This window comes from Leucopleurus acutus (assembly GCF_964270905.1).
Source record: "Leucopleurus acutus genome assembly, chromosome: 9".
Lineage (NCBI taxonomy): Eukaryota > Metazoa > Chordata > Mammalia > Artiodactyla > Delphinidae > Leucopleurus > Leucopleurus acutus.
The window spans coordinates 86375547-86393939 of NC_139144.1; positions in this window are offsets into that span (position 1 = coordinate 86375547).

The following is an 18393-nucleotide window of genomic DNA, read 5'->3' on the forward strand; positions in this document are numbered from 1 at the left end:
CGCGGGTTCGTGCCCCGGTCCGGGAAGATCCCACATGCCGCGGAGCGGCTGGGCCCGTGAGCCGTGGCCGCTGGGCCTGCGCGTCCGGAGCCTGTGCCCCGCAGCGGGATGAGGCCACAGCAGTGAGAGGCCCGCGTACCGCAAAAAAAAAAAAAGTATTGCCCTCAAAAGAGGGAGCCTCCTTTAGGGCTTCCCTGGTGGCACAGTGGTTGAGAGTCCGCCTGCGGATGCAGGGGACGCGGGTTCGTGCCCCGGTCCGGGAAGATCCCAAAAAAAAAAAAAAAAGTATTGCCCGCAAAAGAGGGAGCCTCCTTTAGGGCTTCCCTGGTGGCACAGTGGTTGAGAGTCCGCCTGCCGATGCAGGGGACGCGGGTTCGTGCCCCGGTCCGGGAGGATCCCACTGTGCCGCGGAGCGGCTGGGCCCGTGAGCCGTGGCCGCTGGGCCTGCGCGTCCGGAGCCTGTGCTCCGCAGCGGGAGAGGCCACAGCAGTGAGAGGCCCGCGTACCGAAATAAATAAATAAATAAATAAATAAAAACAGAAAAGAAATATCATTTAAAAAAAAAAAAAGCTGTGTGTGAGCTAATGCCTAGATTGTGGCCGGGAAGTTTAAGGAGGTGCAAGAGGCCCCCCCACTCCCACCTTGACTGAGAAACCAGACTAAGCCTGAACTGACACTTGGAACAGGGACATCTGGTCCAGCCCCCCCCTCTAAGGCTGCCATCCCCTGCAGCCCCCCAGCACCTTGGCTGGAACATCTCCAGAGATGGGGACTTAACCCGTCTTAAGTCAGCCCGACACACCAGTCAGGAAGTTCTGTGAGACAAACAGAATCTGCTACTCTGTAAAGTCTACCCATTGCTTCTGGGGCCACAGAGAACTGTGAAGGTCTCCATGCCTTCAAATACTTGAAAACAGCCTTCACATTCCCACCCAAACCTTTTCATAGCTAAAATCTCCAGTTCCGACATTTCCTAGAGATTGGTGAGCTGTTTCTAATTATAAAGTGGACTAGATTTCCTGAAGGACCCTCCCAGGGAAAACCAAAAAAACTGCATTAAAAAATATATTTTTTAATACCTCTTTAAATGTATCAACGAGCTAGCCCTAAAGTAATCAGTCTGCAGATGGGAACCTGGGTCCCTGGACTGTCACTTATCCAGATCTCTGATGCAGATGCTCTGAAGACTGCACCAGCCCCTGACCAAGGCACAGATATGGTCTTTTCACACACCCTATCCCCTTCCCACCCCACCACGCCCACATGACCTGCTGCAGTCCCTCCTTCAGTGCCGTCCCAGATGAATATGTAGTTAACCAGAGTCATCAGTGCTTTCTTCCACCTTCATTTCAGCAGTCTGGTCTCCTCCACTCTTGCCCTTGTACAACTGATTTTTCTTCTAATTGAAACATAGGGTTTCACACTTATTCTTCTCAGATGCCAACTTGGTGCTTCTCATCTATCACTCCGTACTGGGGTTTCTCAACCTCTCTTGACATTTTGAGCCCATCATTCTCTGTCGTGAGAAGCTATACCGTGCATTGTAGGGTGTTGAACAGCATCCCTGGCCTCCACCCACTAGATGCTGGTAGCAACCACCACTCCAGTCGTGACAATCAAGTCTCCAGATACTGCCAAGTGTCCCCCAGCGGGGCAAAAATTGCCCCCATGAGACCACTGTTCTGTCCTGTCCTGGTTGTGTCAACGACATGCTCTGACGGTAGCCTGTGGCCAGTGACTGTGGTGAGAACAGGATCACGTCCTCCAGGCTGAGCAGACTCTGAGGGGTGAGTCCAGGGCTCCTCAGCCTTATCTCCCACTACTCCTTTTTGACTCTTCTGGCCTCTCTTGGCTATGGCTTTGTCCCCCTGGAGGCCACTGCTGCCCGCTTCTCTCTCCATGTGATCCTCTCCTCTAAGGCTCAGTCTAGGTACTGCGTTTACTCAAAGCCCTGCCTTGGGGGCCATTCCTTCCTCTGGGCCCAGTGCCTCCTACCATCTCCACCGCACGGACCTGCCCTCCATCTACATGGCTGTTACTGTACCTGTCCTACCACCCCAGTTGAGCTGTATATGGCAGGACAGGCCCCGTCTACACCCTCCAGCAGCGAGCCCAGCCCTTTGCCGTTAAGGTCCAACAGGAATATCAGTTGGCTCACTGGAGCACCTCCCTTCGACCTAAGGGGGCTGATGGGCTACCTGTGCCATGAGTGTCCCTTCCAATTGTGGGGAACTGGGGCTCTGGGGTGACCAGGATCCTGGAGGTGCCCAAGGTCATGCAGAGTGTGGAAGCTACAATTCAATGCCCTGTCATTCCAGGGCCTCCCTGTCACATGCCTTGTTACACACCTTGCCGGCCCTGGGCATAAAAGTATGAGAGAGACTCGGCCTGGGAAGTGGATCTGCTAGCAGATGCTTTCAGTGAGGCGGCTAGGACTGGGGAAGAGGTGTGTCCCGGGCATTTGGGTCACTGCCAGACCATAGATGTAGATTCAAGGACACCGACAAAGGTGAGGGGTGGGGCAAGACCCCCACGGGGACTCCCCTCCTAGCTGAGCACGAAGGGAAACCAGGAGCAGCGACAAGGTGGCAGGCCAGGTCACAGGGGGCCGGCGTCGTAAACCAGGTAAGGCGCTTGGGTTTATCCTGGGGTGGGGGAGGGGCGGGTGCGATGGTCAGATTAGCGCTGAGGACGGTCTGGGGAACAGGCTGGGAGGCAGCAGTGGTGACAGTGCCCAGGTGCCCAGGTCCCCTCCATCAGCCCTGGCTATTTCCATCGCCCCGGCAACCATGGCTCCCAGGGTAGGGCAGGACCCTGCAGCGGTTAAAGGGGCCACAGCCCACGGCAGCTCCTTCCCGGCATGCAACGCAGCATTCGTTCACAGCCTCGGGAGGCGGATGGCCAGGGGTGGGCTTCCCTGCCCCTCACTGAGGTCAAGGCGCTTCATCCATCCTGATCCCGGCTGGCCCACTGAGTGTGAGGATTAATTGAAATCACGAAAATACACATAATAAGCTGCTCAAAGGTGGGTAGCTTTCACCTTGACTAAATCTGCCCAAAGCCCCCCACCCCCCGATTTCCTCAACTCCTCACCAAGTCCCCAGAATAATCCCATTCCTGTCTGCCCTTCCAGGCCTCAAAATTCCCTGGAGCAGGAAAGAGGCCCAGAGTGCTGGATGTGGGCGCCCTGACCTCCTGCTCTGCCCACCTCCTTGGCTTTGATGATAATTTATTCTCATCAGGCCGTTAGCCCAGTGCTTGCCCTGGAGCACCACACAGGGCCTGCGCCCAGCGGACCACGGGCTGCCCCTTGAGGGTGCCTGCGGTGTTATTACTACAGCTCACCCTCGCCTCGCCGCTCACAGGCTTAGGAACAGAGTCGTTTAAGGCAGGAGACCCATGTTCCCTCACTCGCCTTCCCAAGGGGTCTGTTTCTGGTTACTCTTCGCGCCCCAATCCAACCTCACCTCCTCCACTCATCCAGACCACCATCTCCCCCTCAGATCAACACGCGGATCAGCGCCCTCACCAGGGACCCGTGCCCGTCTCGTCCCTCCATTCTACCTCCGCCTACTGCAAGTGATATTGCCAAATCACACACCTGATCACATCCCTTCTCTCTGCCTTCCATGGCTCCCACTGCCCTCGGGTTCAAGGACAAACAGCCTCCAAGGCCCTCAACAATGGTCTGCCTTCCAGCCTGGCGTGGTCCCCAAGGAAACCTGCACTTTCTCCAACGGCTCCCTTCCTCCTCCTCTCCCTCATCCCAGTTCCATGTCCCTCATCCTCCAGGGCTCCCACATCCCGGCAAGTGCCCCTCACACCCTTCACACTGCCTGTTCCAGCTGTACACTGTGGTACGCAGTGAGTGCTTAATAAACGTGTGGCACAAGGAACAAACCCACGACCTCCCCATGCCTGGCCATAATTCATCAGGTTTTTAAACTCCTATGAAAGGACAGTCCCCTTCTCGTTCTTAAGAGCTATAGGCTCAATGCCCTCTTCTGGGGGACACACACTCAACAGCCTTCTTCTCCCTCAGACTTCCTCACTCGGCCCATCTCTTCCTGAAAGGCTGCAGCTGCATGGACCAGGGCAAGCCTAGAGCGGGCTGCCTGGCGATGCCCACCATCAGCCTCAGTGTTTGGAACCTCTGACAACCCTCTGAGGGTAGGTGAGGGGGAAAGACAGCTAGAGCTGCAGGGGACGCGGTCTTCCCAGAAATGGAAGGCTGGCCAGGCCTGGAGCCGGGGAGCAGGGGGGCAGGACTTTGCATTTGTATGGCTCCCCGTGAGTCAGAAGAGGCAGGCGCGCGCGCACACACGTGGAGCTCTAGTCCAGCTGCCCCCGAGCCTTCTGTAGGCACAGAAGGTTTCCCAACAGCCACGCCTCACCCCACTCTCCCACCTATCCTGACCCAAGCCACGTCCTTGACCCCGTGGACTGTCTCAAGGAGCTCCTGCTGCAACCAGGCTCTGGGAAGGCAGGTGCAGGCTTTGTTACCAGACTCTGAGGCATCAGCAGCCCATCCACCCAGCACAGAGCTGCAGCTGGAGGCAGCGGTCCAGCCCACGGGCCACCAGCTCCGCAGGGAGCCAGTCCCGTACCTATGCAAGCGGCTTAAACATCACATCTCGGGGGCCTTTGTCCCATCCGTCTGTCCCTCCACTGCCTCAGGAATATTACTGGATGCCTGTGGATGGACAGCCAGCCCTCCCTCTGCCATCATACCCTCAGCCAACAGCCCAATGGGAAGACCTGCTCTCAGTGTGGAAGAGGAGATCCTCCCCAGGGGCCTCAAGAGCCCACCCTGAACAGGGCTTCCGATGCAGAGAGTGAAGAGGCTCATCACCTAGAAGAGCCATGAGGGCACCGGAACCCCAGCGTTCCCTCCTTCCTAAGTCCGGCACCCCACCCACCCCCTCACCTCGGCCGGGACCGCAAGCTCTCTCAGTAGCTCCAAGGGCCAGAGAACAGCTTTTCCGCTGATTCAGAGACCTGTGACCTCAGGGGGATGCAGGGAAACACCGAGTGTCACTTCCAGCTGCACCTGCCCTCTGCCACTGCCCGGTGGTCTGCGGATCCGAGTCCCCTCTGTCCCAGCGGGGCAGCAGGTCCTGGTAGAGCGTGGGCCCTCCCTCGGCGGCTGGCTGCAGAGTTGCTTGCTGAGCCCTCGCACCATAGTTGGCAAGTCTAGAACCACCGGATCCCAATACCTCACCAGTGTGAGTTCTACCATTGCCAAAAACAGTGGGAGGCAAGCGGCGGCAGACCCGGGACCCCGGAGGCTGGGGAGGCCGAGGTCTGTGCTGAGGGAAGAGATAGGGACAGTTAGTGAGGTCCGGGGAGGGCCAGGAGGGAGGCACCCTCCCCACAGCTAGGACGACGTCACTACGGCCTTCTTCCTGGTGGCTGCCCTGGTGTGGGAGCCCGGCCCCTCCTCGGTCCCTCCCTCTCCTCGCAGTCCCTGTGCAGTCCCACTGGACAGGATGGAGGGGACATGGAGGGGGCAGCCATTAGGACCCAGCCCAGGCCTCGAGGCTATGCCCACCTGCTCTCGGGGGAACCCCAGGCCGGGTATCTCTACTCCAGGCCACCAGCAAGGGGTTCAGCAGGGGACAGGTGTGCCGCAGGGGGTGGGGGGAGTTCAGGGACTGGGGCACCTCTCTAAACCCGGGAGTCCTCTGCCTGGGCTCTAGAGAAGAGCCAGCTAAAGTGGCAGAGCTTTGCCGTTTACCAGGCACTCCATGTCACCGGCCCATTTGATCCAGGAAGACCCCTCCATGCCAGTCCCTCCTTCCGCAGGGAGGCAGGCGAGTTTCTGTACATAATACTCTTCCCTATCAAGCCCTGAAGAGGCAACCCGCTCCACTTGCTGCCGTCTCTTCCCTGAGGATGGTCGTGAACACCTGGGCGGGGCCTTCCACCCACGACTGGGCTAGGGTAGCCTCCGGGTGCACTGACCTCGCTCATCTTGGCCAGTCAGTGGCAGGAATGGGCCAGGCCAGAGCCAGCTTATCCCATGTACACAGCATTCCACGTACACCAAGGAACCCACCACATACACCCACACCAGCCCCTCTGCTCCATACACCGTGGAGGGTTAGTGCAGTCTGGTTCCCCAAAGTAGCACCTCCTCAGGCCTCCAGGTAACTTACCCCAAAGACAGCACACACCTGTGCCCCACATCCCCCAGATGTAGTCAGGTCCTTTCCTAAGGGGTGTTGAAGCCCCTTAGGTCCTCACGTCTTCAGTCCACATGGCAGCCCAGCCTTCCAAGGCTGGAAGGATCTATTTGCCCTAAAGGCCCCTGGCCAGTAAGACCAAATCACAGGTGGGCCTGTTTCCAAACCAGAAGCCCAGGCTGGAGAAGCAGCCGATTCCATCCCACAGGGCTGTGGCCCTCCGCGGGGGCCGGGAGACAGCAGCCCCGCCACTGGGAAGAAGAGAGATGCACACAACAGAGCCAGGCCATCCTCAGCTGTGACTCACCGGGACAGATACCCCTCTGCGGAGGGGTGCCTGTAGCTCCGGGCGGGGCCAGTGGGCCTGCCTGTTGGGAGAGGCTCCCCTGCGGAGAGAAATCTGCTGGATGGTGAATGTCACAGCGCTGAGCAAGGGCACGGCTTGTGGGCGTGGGTAGCCCTGTTGGAGGCACCAGAGCAAACGGGGCTGTTGGTCCCAGAGAATTGCCCAGGCAGCGACTCGGCCAGGAGGCAGGCTCCCCCGGGGGCTCCCAGAAGAGTGTGTAGGTGGGCAGGGTCGCGCCCTTCCCATCTGCAGGGGCCACACCGCAGGGCAGCCTGGGGCCTGTGGACGCCGTTTTGGGAGGGGGGCCTTCTCAGCCACGGGCGCACCAGCCCGGCAGCACTGCGGCCCCCACGGGCAATCAATGGAGCCGGATCGCATTTCGCGGAGCCAGGGCAGGGACTGGGATAATGGCCGGGACTGCCTACGGAAATGGAGTGCGGGGGAGGGCGGGGAGTCAGGAAAATCCACCTCACACAGCCCCTCCAGGGAGCTGCCAGCTCCAGCGGCTCCAAGCCCCCCGGGCGAGGGGCCCCGCACTGGGAGGCAGACACCCCCGGGAGCGGCTGCTCTTGAAAAACACCCGAAACCAGAGCAAAGTGCTTCCCAGACACCTTCCCACTCTGACAAGAAAATGCTTTCAGCTGCAGCGGGAGAGACTTAAGTCAGACCGTAGGAATTCCTGTGGGGCACAGGGCATTGGATGGATTAAACATCTCCCAGACTCCGAGGTTCCTGTTGAATGGGTAAAACCTTTTGCCCATTTCCCCTGGGAAACACGCAAAGGATTCAGGCCCCATTGTACAGGGTGGTGAGGAACAAAGGCGGGACAGACGGGTGGGGAGGCAAAGGAAAGCCTTCCCCCTCCACCCCAAACTGCCGGGAAATTGATCTCGGGGAGGAGAGCCGGCTGCAGGGGTCCCATCCTGGGGTCATCACTATTGTGGGCGAACTCATCTCTCAAGCCAGAAGTGAGGGGCTGACTGAAACTAATTGGGGCCTGCGGTCTTCCCCGGGGACCCCTGAGCTGGGCCCCCAGAGGCAGCAGGGCATGGAGGCTGGCTGGAGACACAGAACTGGTCCCTCCACCCCCTAACTGGCACCTGCTAGGCAGGGCTCAGCAAAGGTGCCCACCTGGGCAGGTGTGAGGCACAGAAGCAAAGCCACGGGAAGAATTGGAGCCCAGCTGCAGACCACCCGGGATCTGAGGGGCAGCTGCAAGGGCCACCCTCCAGAAGTCCCAGAGATGCTCTGTCGCACCCAGTGGGCTTCCAATGCCCCTGCTGGCCAGGGGTCACTCCCTTCTTCCCTGCCCCTCAGACCTAGAGCCCCGAGCTCTGGCGGGGAAGCTCTCGGGCAGGTCAGCCATTTTAGGCCTGGAGCAGAGACAGGGAGAGCACCGGCCAGCCCGCCCCGTGTGGGGCTGGGCTGTCAGAGGGGAGATCCAGCTGCAGGGGCAGCTAACCAGGGCAGAAGTCCCCTTCCCCGTCTACCCTGAAATAAGCCAACAGCTCCTTTTTTCTGCAGGGCTCGTAAGAACTTCTGCATGGCACTACCATCACCACACCCAGGAGGAACTAGGAAGGGGATCCTCCCTGCTGGGAAACAGGCAGGGAAATGGGCTGGCCCATCCAAGGTGGTCCTGAGGGCCCTGGGCAGGGGCGGTTGGGAGCAGCCCATTGGATCCGGCTGTCCTCCACTGACAGCCTCAACCAGGCATCCTCCCCCCACCACTCCCTGGCCCAGAAACCAAAATTGCCTCTTATTTTGGCTCTTGCTGATACAGACTAAGTCACCAGCCCTTGCCTGAGGCTCGCCCCTCCACGGAGAAGCAGCTCCATCAGGGACAGGGACAGTGACTTCAGGCCTGACAGCTCCCGGGTGCTCAGTATCCCAGGTCAGCTGGCAGGCCTCCTGGGTCCGGGCCTCTCAGCCTCAATGTCTGCTGTCTGGGGGCATCCTCGGGAGCCCAGGCCGATAGGTTCAAGAGCTGAGATGCCTGCAGGCCCTGGGGGCCCACAGCACAAAACCCATCATGGGGCTGACCCCACCCACGTTGTGGCTGGTGGCTGAAGTACCACTCATTGACTGGGCTCTTCAGCCAGGCCCTTCCCTCTCAGAGCCTGGTACCCTGTCCATAACATGACTTTAAAAATCCCACACCCCACAGGGCTAGGGCTGTAGTGGAGATCAACGAGATGACTTACGTGATGTCACCTGATACACCAACGACAGCAAAGATTCAATAATCAAAGCCCCTACCCAGGGAGCCAGGGAGCCACATTCCTGTCTGTGGTGTGTGAAGGGGACCATTGGCCTCTGTCCCAGAACCTTCCAGAGGCAGGGCCTGAACCACACTCCAACTCCAAGCTCACCAAGCACCCTGCTCTTAGCGCTATCCAGATGACCCAGTCCATGGCAGGCGCTCCCCCAGGGACAACAGCCCCCCGCAAACACCCAGCCTGATCTCAAGGCCACCCCAGTGCCAGGAGCTGCCTCCCTCAGTTCCTGCAGCAGAAGGCCAGGCCCTGTGCTGCCAGCCCAGGTCTCACCCCAAGGGTGTGCTGGGAGCCGAGCTGAGCCTCTCCAACCCATGGCACCACCCAGGCTGGCCCTACAGATGGTGACCCACCCCCTCCACTGCCGCAGGCAGCCCCATCTGCTGGCCCAGCTCAGATTGCCGGGCTTCCAGCTCTGCTGTGGCCCCAGGCAGTGTAAGGCGATCTGGCTGCCCACGGGCCATGGCCCTCGCAGCAGCTGAGCCAGATGGGCCAGGGAGACAGCGAGGAGCGTTGGGGCCCGGACACAAGATGCGGGGGGAGGTGAAAGGCTGCAGCATCCCGCTTCTCCCATATTGGCACTGCACATGATTGCTCAGAGCGGAGAGACACAAGCAAAAATGTGCTAGTGCCAAAATCGGCCAAGCAGATGGTAGTGGTGCGGACCCTCTGGGGACCCGCTGGAGGGGTGGGTATCTTAAGCATCCCTGCACTCCCTGGAAGAAGCCCGTTTCCGACGTCCAGGCCCACTGGGGAGGCCAGAGTGGGGTGAGGTGCTCCCGAGACACTCGCGGATCTGTCTCTGCTCTGTTTATGGCCCTTCGGTAATTCACTGACTGAGACTGTTCACAGTGAATTCTACCAGTGCCATACACAGAACAGGAGTCGCACTCTCCAGCCTGCCGACCCTGTGGAGAGACTCCCGCTCCCAAGGCCCAGCCTCCCACCCCCTGCTTAGCAGCCCCCGCAGCCCACACCTTCACAAGTCACTCAGAGCAAGCTGACCTTTGAGGAGACAATGACAGCAGGGGAGAAGGGCCGAACGCCTGGCTTTGAAAAGGGTGGGGGAGATGTCCATATCAAGGTGTTTCCTGTCTCGACCTGAAAGCCCACCACAGCCCCTGCCCCATCCCCCGGCCCACCCTGGCTCAGGCTGGGGATGGAGTAAATCCAGCTCAGAGCAGCCAGCGGCTGCCCAGAGCCTCCTCTCTGCCCGTCACGCCAGGACCCAAACGAACAGTGACCAGCAGGACATCCAGGGCACCTCTCCTGGCCTGAGCATAGACACCAGCAGTCCTGTTCCAAGAGGCCTTGGTCTCCACCATCCTCCATCCCCAGCCTGCCCCGTAATGGCAGAAAGAGCCCCAGGGGGCAAACCAAACCTGCTGCTCCCGGATTCCCATCCCAAACAAGATCAGACCGTGAACTACCCAGGCTGGGCATCTCTGCTTCTGGCCTGTGGCTAGGACCGAGGCAGGAGAAGGCCAGGATAGGAGGGCAGGTGGGCCGGAAGACCCACGGCCAGGCAGGCAGCACGGAGGGAGCTAGAGGCACAGCTGCCCTCCAGCAAGGGGAGACGCTTCTGGCTGGCTCTGAGGGAACTGAAGAGGAAAGCAGAGGCGAGGGAGGGGCAAGGAGAGGTTGCATCAGTGGTTGCCAGAGCAGCTACCTCGAGAGAAGTCACTGTGGCGGCTCCTGCCTCTGGTGCCAGGCGCCCTGGGAAGGCGGAGGAAGGGACAGAGGGCTGGCCCCAGGGGAGCTGGTGCCCAGGGCAGAGGCCAGGGGGCTCAGCAGAGCAGTAATTCGGCCTACTCCGGGGCCGCCTGGAGCCCAGAGGCACAGTGGCTAGCAGAGCCCCAGCGTTGTCTGGTCTGGAAACCCTGAAAACCCCCTGGCAATGCTTCTCCCAGTGACCTCGGGGTTGCTTGCACCTACGCCAAGTTCCCACCCAACTCTGCCCCTGTCACTTGTGCCCAGGAGGGCCCAAGTCACTGCTCTACGCTTCACCCTCCCCACCCCCAGGTACTCCCCAGTCCTGCCTCAACACATCCCACTGCTGGGCTCTGGTCTTCCAGAAGCCAGCCCAGCCCGGTGGGAAGGAGGTTTTTAGAAGTCACTGCCTGGCAGTCCGTCTCAGTGTCCCCCACTACAACTCTGAACTCTGCTAAAGAAAAGAAGAGACAGGGTATCTCCCAGCCTGGGGGGCGGGAGGGGGGTTTCGGGAAGCTTTGTTAGCAAAGACAGTGTGTCCAGGGGAGGTAGTTTTCAACGGCGCCCTGGGTGTAACCTGCAGACTCAGCCAGGGGGCCGCTGAAATGTAGATTAGGAGGCCCACCCATAAATCTGCATGTTAATAGGAACCCAGGCCACTCCACTGCAGAGGATGCAGATCCTCTTCGAGAAACGTCCGGGAGCTCTTTCCCAAGGCCTCCACTCTAAGCAATGAGAAGCCTTACCTGGGGTATTTAAACAGAACCCCGAATTCCTTTTTTCTTTTCTCTGGGGGCAACATTGGGCATTAGCCTGGCACCAGGCAACGAAGGAGCAGGCAGAGGTCTGGGGAGAGGACTGTAGTTATAGATCCTGCTCCCCCCAGCCCTGGAAGTAAAAGCGACCACAGGTAAGGGCGCCATAACAGGTCCCCAGGTTCTTAGGTGCTCTCCTGACTAACGGGGCATCTCTGGAGACACGCGGTCTCTGTTTTCCTCATCTTTGCAGAGAACAGCTTACAAGGCCAAATCCCCTTCCAGCCTCCATTTCTCAGCGCAGACCTGGGCAAGGCTCCTCCCCTGCGCTTGCCTCACCCCTGCTAACGGGAGTGCGTCAGGCCCCAGTGCCGCAGTGCCTGGGTGGCGCCGCGACTGCCACCCCCGCTGGGGTCAAGCCCCAGGGCCCTGCAGTACGTCTCCAATTTCAACTAAGGTGGGCTCAGGCCTGGCCCCCGGGAAAGCAGGATCTCCCCGCTCTGTGGAAAATGGGGGGGCAAGGAGAGCTGGGAGGGTCGTAAGCAACAAAAATCTCATTTGAAAAGTCAAGAGGGAAAACTGCGGTTTGAGGGGGTCCTCGGAGCCACCCCCTCTTCCCTCCCTGGGGGGCGGGGTGGGGGGGACGACACAGCCCTGACCTTGAAATCCAAAGGCACAGAAATCCACTTCTGGGAGTGGGAAGATGAAGATAAGGTCCCCGAGGAGGCTGGTCCCCATCTCCCACCCTGGCCGTGAGTGAGCTCCTGGCAAAGAAAAGAACACCCAAGGGCCGGCACAGGTCAAAAGGAGAGCTGACCTGCGGGGGGGCGGGTGAGGGGGGCAGGTTGACACCAGTGCCAGCAAACTGCCCAAAATACTTGAGGGTCTCCTGTATCCTACACACCCTACAAGGTCTCTGCTGACAAACCCCTTCCCCGGTGGTCTCAGCCCCACCATCCTGCACTGTACTAGGACCTCTTGACATCCGAGTCTCACTTCCCCTAGAGGTTTCCCTCTCTCAGCGCAGGTGCCCTGGAGCACAGAGCAGGTCCCATGTTCCCCTCCTGTGCTAAGGGCTCCTGAGAGGTCAAGAGGACGAGCCCTCCGAGATTCCGGGTCTTTGACCATCCTAAAGCCCCCAGGCTCTCCCCTTGACTTCTACACAGTGATTCTGGAGTTCCGGATCCCAGCTGCGCTACCCGCTCCCGGCAGCGACGGGGTCTCCATCGAATGTCCCCGAGGTCCAAGGGGCTGGAGGCTAGGAGTGTTTGGGGCCCCCGGACATGCCACGGATGCGGTACCTGCCGCCGTTTCTCCCCATGAGGTCGCAGGGGAGGGGCCCAAAGCTGCTTTCCTCGCTGTCCTGGACGCCAGTGCACCCACCATTAACACGGTGGCAGGAGTTGTGTGGGCTCAAGCCAGGAGCCACTGCGCCCCATTCACCCACTTCGTAGAGGAAAAGGCATAAACAAAATTCTTACAAGCGAGACTGGTACCCTGGAATTTTTTCTTCTTTGCATAAGACCGACTCCAGAGGCTCCCCCTTCCCTCCCAGTAGCAGGGCCAGGGTCTTCAGTGCAGGAAGGGGCGGTCATGAATGATAAAGAGACAAGCGGCGGAGGCTGCAGGTCAGCAGCCAGAATTTGAACCGAGAACCAACCTCACCGGGAATGTGCTGGCCGGCTGCAGCTAAGAGCTGGGCATGGGGCCACCACGTTCCTTTGGGTGCGCTCGGTCCACAGACAGGATAGATTTCTTTCTCGGCTGGGAGACCTGCCGACTCGGTGCCCGTTGGGCCCACTGCGGGCTGGGCAGAGGGTGGTGCGCACCCGGTTGAGCCCAGTGACCACCCCCCCTCGCCCGAGAACCAGGGGTATAATGCAGACATCCGCCACCTGGCCCCCAGGAGGAAAATCGGGCTTTTAATCCTCAAGAGCTTTGCAAAGCCGGGCAGAATGCAGAGAGGCTCGGTCCTCACCTAACCGATGGGGGTGGCGATAGGGGTGGGGAGAGGTTGATTAGGGCACCGCCGGCTTCCAGTTCCTAATCTCTCTGAGCCAGTATTAGCACCCCCAGCCCCTGGAGGGTACGTCTATACACAGCGTAGGGATGCCAGGGCTGGGGGAAGGGAGAGTGAATGGCTCAGCCTGGAGGGGGCCACAGAATGGGGCGATCCCAGACTCCGGGGCGGCACCTTCCCAGCGCAATCCGTAGGATGCGCTCACCGGTGAGGCGCTGGAGACGCGCCGCCCACCCCAGAGCAGAGCTCAGGGGCCTCGGGTGCTCCTAGAGCAAACAGGGATGGGAGTAGGGGCAAGGGGGGAGAATGTCTCAGCCGCGTTCTCCGAGGCTCCCAGGATGGGTGGCAGCGAAGCAGAAGGTCCGAGAACTGCTTGCCCCCTGAGACTGGGCGGGGCCACCCCGGGGCCACAAAAGTGGTAACGACTTGCAGTGATGCCCTGAGAAGGGACTGAAGAAACTAATTCTCAGAGCAGGAACTCCCTCCCGGCTCTGGTTTGCAGCCCTCCTCTCAGCCTTGCGCTTCCCCCGGAGCCCACCAGGGCGGCGAAAAGCCTACATGACCCCCGCTCGATTCCCCAGGGAGGTGCGCGGGCCCGCGCCGATCAAGCACCTCGCTAAACACCAGCCGCCCTCAAGCCGCGCTGCCGCCCCAAGTCCGGGGCACAGCCCTGGGCTCACAGCAATCTCCACTGGGGGACCCGGGACCTCGGGGTCGCGTGGGCGACTCCGGAAGGCGCGGGAGAGCCAGGAGGCCGCACTGCCGCGTCATCCCCGAAGGCCGCCCGCGCCGGGCAGCCCCTGCCCGCCCGGCCACCCGCCCGCAACTCGGGTTCTAGCACTGCTCGCCCCAGGGCGCCCGCCTCCACCTTCTCTTCCTCTCCCGGCGCTGGCTCCACCTGGCCCCGCCCCGGACACTCACCTGCGCCGGCTCCGGGCTGGGCGCACCGCCGCCTTCCAGCTCCGCGAGGAGTCCATACCGGAGAAACAAGGCAAAAAGTACCCTGTTTCGGAGCGGGCCAATGGACGGAACCCAAGGCGCGCCCGGGCCGCACCGAAGGCGGCGCCCCGAACCTCCACAGCGCGACGCTGGAGGCGGCGGCGCCCGAGCGCTGAGCCCGGCGGGGGAACAAAGAGGAGCCGGGATGGGGCCGCGCGCTTCCTGGGTGTCGGGTGACAGGTCTGCTGGGGGAGGCCCCGGCCCGGCCACCTGAGGAGGAGCCGCCTCCGCGCGGCAGGCGGGGTAGGGCAGGAGAGGCATGGGGGCCCCGAAGCCCGAGGAAAAGTGTGCGCAGGGTGCCCTGGACGGCGAGGCCAGAGAGGCTCGCAGGCTCCGGCACAGAGGTGCAGGGGCTACGCCGAGTGCAGAGATAATGACTCTGGGAGGGTTTACCGCCCCCTGAGCCCCGCCCGCCCCCTGCGCCGCGCCATTGGCTCAGGTGCCGTGAGGCGGGGGAGGGGCAGGGGGCGGGCCCGGGATGATTCACCTTGAATGTGGCTCCGGTTGGTGCACAGCGCAGGGAACGCCCGACAGAGACTGCGGAGACGCCGGGAGCCCCGCCTGCTCGCCCAACTCGTCCGGGTCCGGACACAAGGGGTCTTGCCGTCCGCCCTCTCTCCTTGCCTCCTGCCTTCAGGCCGGGGTGCAGCTGGCCGAGGTGCGCCCCAGCGCCCTGCCACCCCACCGCCCTCTGAGCCGGGAGCTAGCCGAGGTGTGTGTAGCGTAGCAAGCAAGCTTGGAAATCCGATCCTGGACTGGGGGAAGGGAAGTGCGTTTGGAGCTGGGACGCACTGTGGGGCCGCTGGACGGATCTCCGCACTCTCCCCCGCAGAAAGGTGCGCAAGGCTGAGTTGTCTCAGTGGACCCGCCGGGGGCGCAGGGCTGGAGTGGGTACGAGGGGCTTACGCCACGGCCTCACCCACCTGCGCTCGGGCAGCTCTGCGGCCCCACAGGTGTCTGGCCACTGCCGCCGCCGTGAACAAAGGCTGCCTGTCCCAGAAGGGGGAGGGGAGGGGAGCCGCCCCCAGACCCGTTCCCATCCCCCTTCCTCCTCCCCCCCACAGCGGCAATGGCTCCCCCAGGAGGGGGCGGGGCGGGCAAATGCTGGGGCGCGGGCGTGGATTAGATCCTTTTCAGCCGTCCTTCGCTCGGACACCAGCCGGAGCATTCCGAGGGGCGGGGCAGGGGCTAGGAGACTCCCGGGCTGTCAGCGCTGGGGTGGCCTCTTCCTCCCTCCCCAGCATCCTGAGCACCCGTGCGCCCCCACCCCCTGCTGTTTTGGGCGCCCTTCCCTGTCTCAGCCCCGCCTGGCTGCCCCAGACGGCAACCACGGTACAAAACAAGATTAAAATAAAACGTTAATCCGACCTCCTCCCGTTTAGCTCCTAGTTCTCCCGATAGACCCCTGAATGTCTGGCGGTTGAGAAGCCCCTAAAGATGAAGGTTCCTGGCCGGTGCCCCATCAAATCTAAAGGTCTCTTGTATTAAGATGGAAGACCGTTAGCACCGTGCCCTGGGCTCGAGCGAAGGAAGGGAGTAGGCAGTGGTGGTGGGATGGGGGTGGAGGTCTACGGTCCTTCCCACCTCCGCCCCTTCCGTGCCGGGAGGGGCCGAGAGTGCTCGTGCGGATACGAACCCTTCAATAGGTCCGACTTCTGGGTGGGGCCTGCTCCAGCCCTGGTTGTCGCAGCCAGAGGAGGAGGCAAGACCCCCACCCCAGGTGCGCTGGCCAGGCGAGTCGCGCAGCCTCGGTGTCGCTCTCAGCGCAGCCAGAGATGGGGCGCAGTGCGCCAGGGCCGGGACTGGGGAGATCAGGGGCAACGCACAGGGCCCAACAGGCCAAAGCGGGGAGGTGATTGGCTCCACATTAACCCCTCCCCGGCCCGCACGCATTCCCTCACCCAGCCAGGTCGCCCTGAACTTCCCTAGCTGAGTCCCCATCCGCGCCCTACCTGGTCCCCGAGGACTGTAGGATGCTGGGTGGTAACCTCGCGGTGTGCCTGGGACCGCAGAGCGGGAGCGCAGGCCCTGCCGGCTTCGAGTGGCCCCCGCAGCCTGCAGCGCCCCCTTTATAGCGCGCGCCCCGCCTCCCGTGCGCGGCGCGCCCCGCCCGAGCCCATTCACCTGCTGTTGAGAACCAGACACCAAACAGCGCAAAGCGAGCCACCGGGCCGCGCGGTCCGGCCGTCGGGGCTGGCAGGGCGGGGGCGCAGCCGAGACGGATCCAGTTTCCACCTTTTCTTAAATGCGCGGCTGAAAGTCGAGACGGCCCCGGCCTCAGGAGCCAGCGTTGCTTTCTCCCCCCGTGGCTCCCCGAGCACCCCGACGCCCCCAGCCCCACTCCGGGAGGGGCAGCGAAACTGCACCCGCAAGTGCTCATACATATTTTAGGGAGCAGGCCGGGCCGGTAACCGGAGCTGGACCTCGACGGTGAAGGGGCGGCCCCTGGGGACCCGATACCCCGGATCCCTTTCGGCTCCGGGCGCAGGCGGGGGAGGAGGTGGCTTCGGCCGACCTCAGGTCCTCACTTTGCTGCTCTGTCCCGCGCACCCTACGCCCGTTTCCTGCCTTCCCTCATCAAGTCCGACGTCTGTTTGGCCCGCGGCGGCGTCCGCCCCCCTACAGAGACTCCTTCCGCTTCGCCACCGACATCCGTCTCCGCCCGAAGCCGTGCATCCGCGACGTGTAGTTTTGGGTTCCCCGACGGGTCGGGCTTAGGAAGGACCCCTAAATTTTTAGGAAGGACTGCCTTGCTTACTCCAACCTGGAGGACTCGGCGCCCTTAGCTCTGACCCCGGACACGGCTTTTCTTTCTATTGGCGTCTCGACTTTCCTCTCTGGCCATCTTAGTTCTTTTCCTGGCCCTTGCCCCACTCTGCTTCCCTTACCCCCAACCTCGCCCCCTCCATGGCAGTTCCCGTTGTGCTGAAGATGTTGGGCGAAGAGGTCATCCATCAACCCTTGGCCTCTCGCTCTCTTCCCACTCTACAAGGCAGAGCTGGGAGGCGGGGTGTGTGGGAGGCAGGCCTCCCACCCCCACCTAGACCCGCCCTGACGGGGGCAATTCTGTCACTAGCCTCGCTCGGACTGGTCGGGTCCCGGCGCTGACCCTGGCTCTCCGCCCCATGACATGCGTAACTAGTACTCCCCAGTGAGACCGAGCCCCGGCTTTGGGTCCTCCTGCACGCTAATTACCAGCTGGGCGTTCTTCAGTGATTCACTTCACTTCTCAGAGCCTCAGTTTCCCCATTTGCAAAATGGTTAGAGTGACTCCCACCTCTCAGGAAGAAAAAGAATGCACGTGTAGGCACGCGCGTACTTCGTGACCCGTAGATCTCTGCCAACTACAGACCCCGTATTATCACTGGCGCGGACCCTGCATCCCGGCCTGTGGGATGCCTTCCCGGTACCCCACCCCGCCGCCACATCCCAGGCTCCTGGTGCCGCCCCTCGAGATCTCGCCACCACCACCACCACCCACGCCACGCCAGGGCCACGTGCCGGGGGCTCCAGTCCCCTGGCGGAGCCGCAGCGCTGTCTTTCGATCTTAGCCCAGGCCCAGCCCTCGGGGCTTTGTTCTAGAATCTTAGATGTGATGTGCTTCGGTCGACACTCGCAGGGGTGTTCGAAACCCAACTAATCCCCCGACATTTTTCGAAAAACGGTGTCTTTGTGCGTTTGTGCGTTTTTTCTTCGAGCAGCACAATGTCTCTGTAAGGTTCTCAAAGGGCGGGGAACCCCCAAGATTCAGCTCGGGCTGGGGGCGGGGAGTGAATGAAAGGATGGAGAAACAACGAGAAAAATAGACAAGTGAAAAGCGATCCTGTCATAGAAATTAATCTATCTAGCTTTCAAAAAGAGTGAGGAAAAAATATATAGTCGTTATATATTCTGGAAAATATCCTGGATGTTAAGTGAAAAACGCAAAGGACACATGGGCTTCTGGTTGTGTAAAAATATAAATGAGGGGGTGTCTAGGTGTCGGCTATTTTATGCGCAAAAAGCCTCTGCCCGGAGACCCAAGACACAGCAAATAGGGGTGGTTTCCGTGCAGGAGAACCGGGGACCAGAGAGCAGGGGACTTTCTGCTGTACGTCTTTCT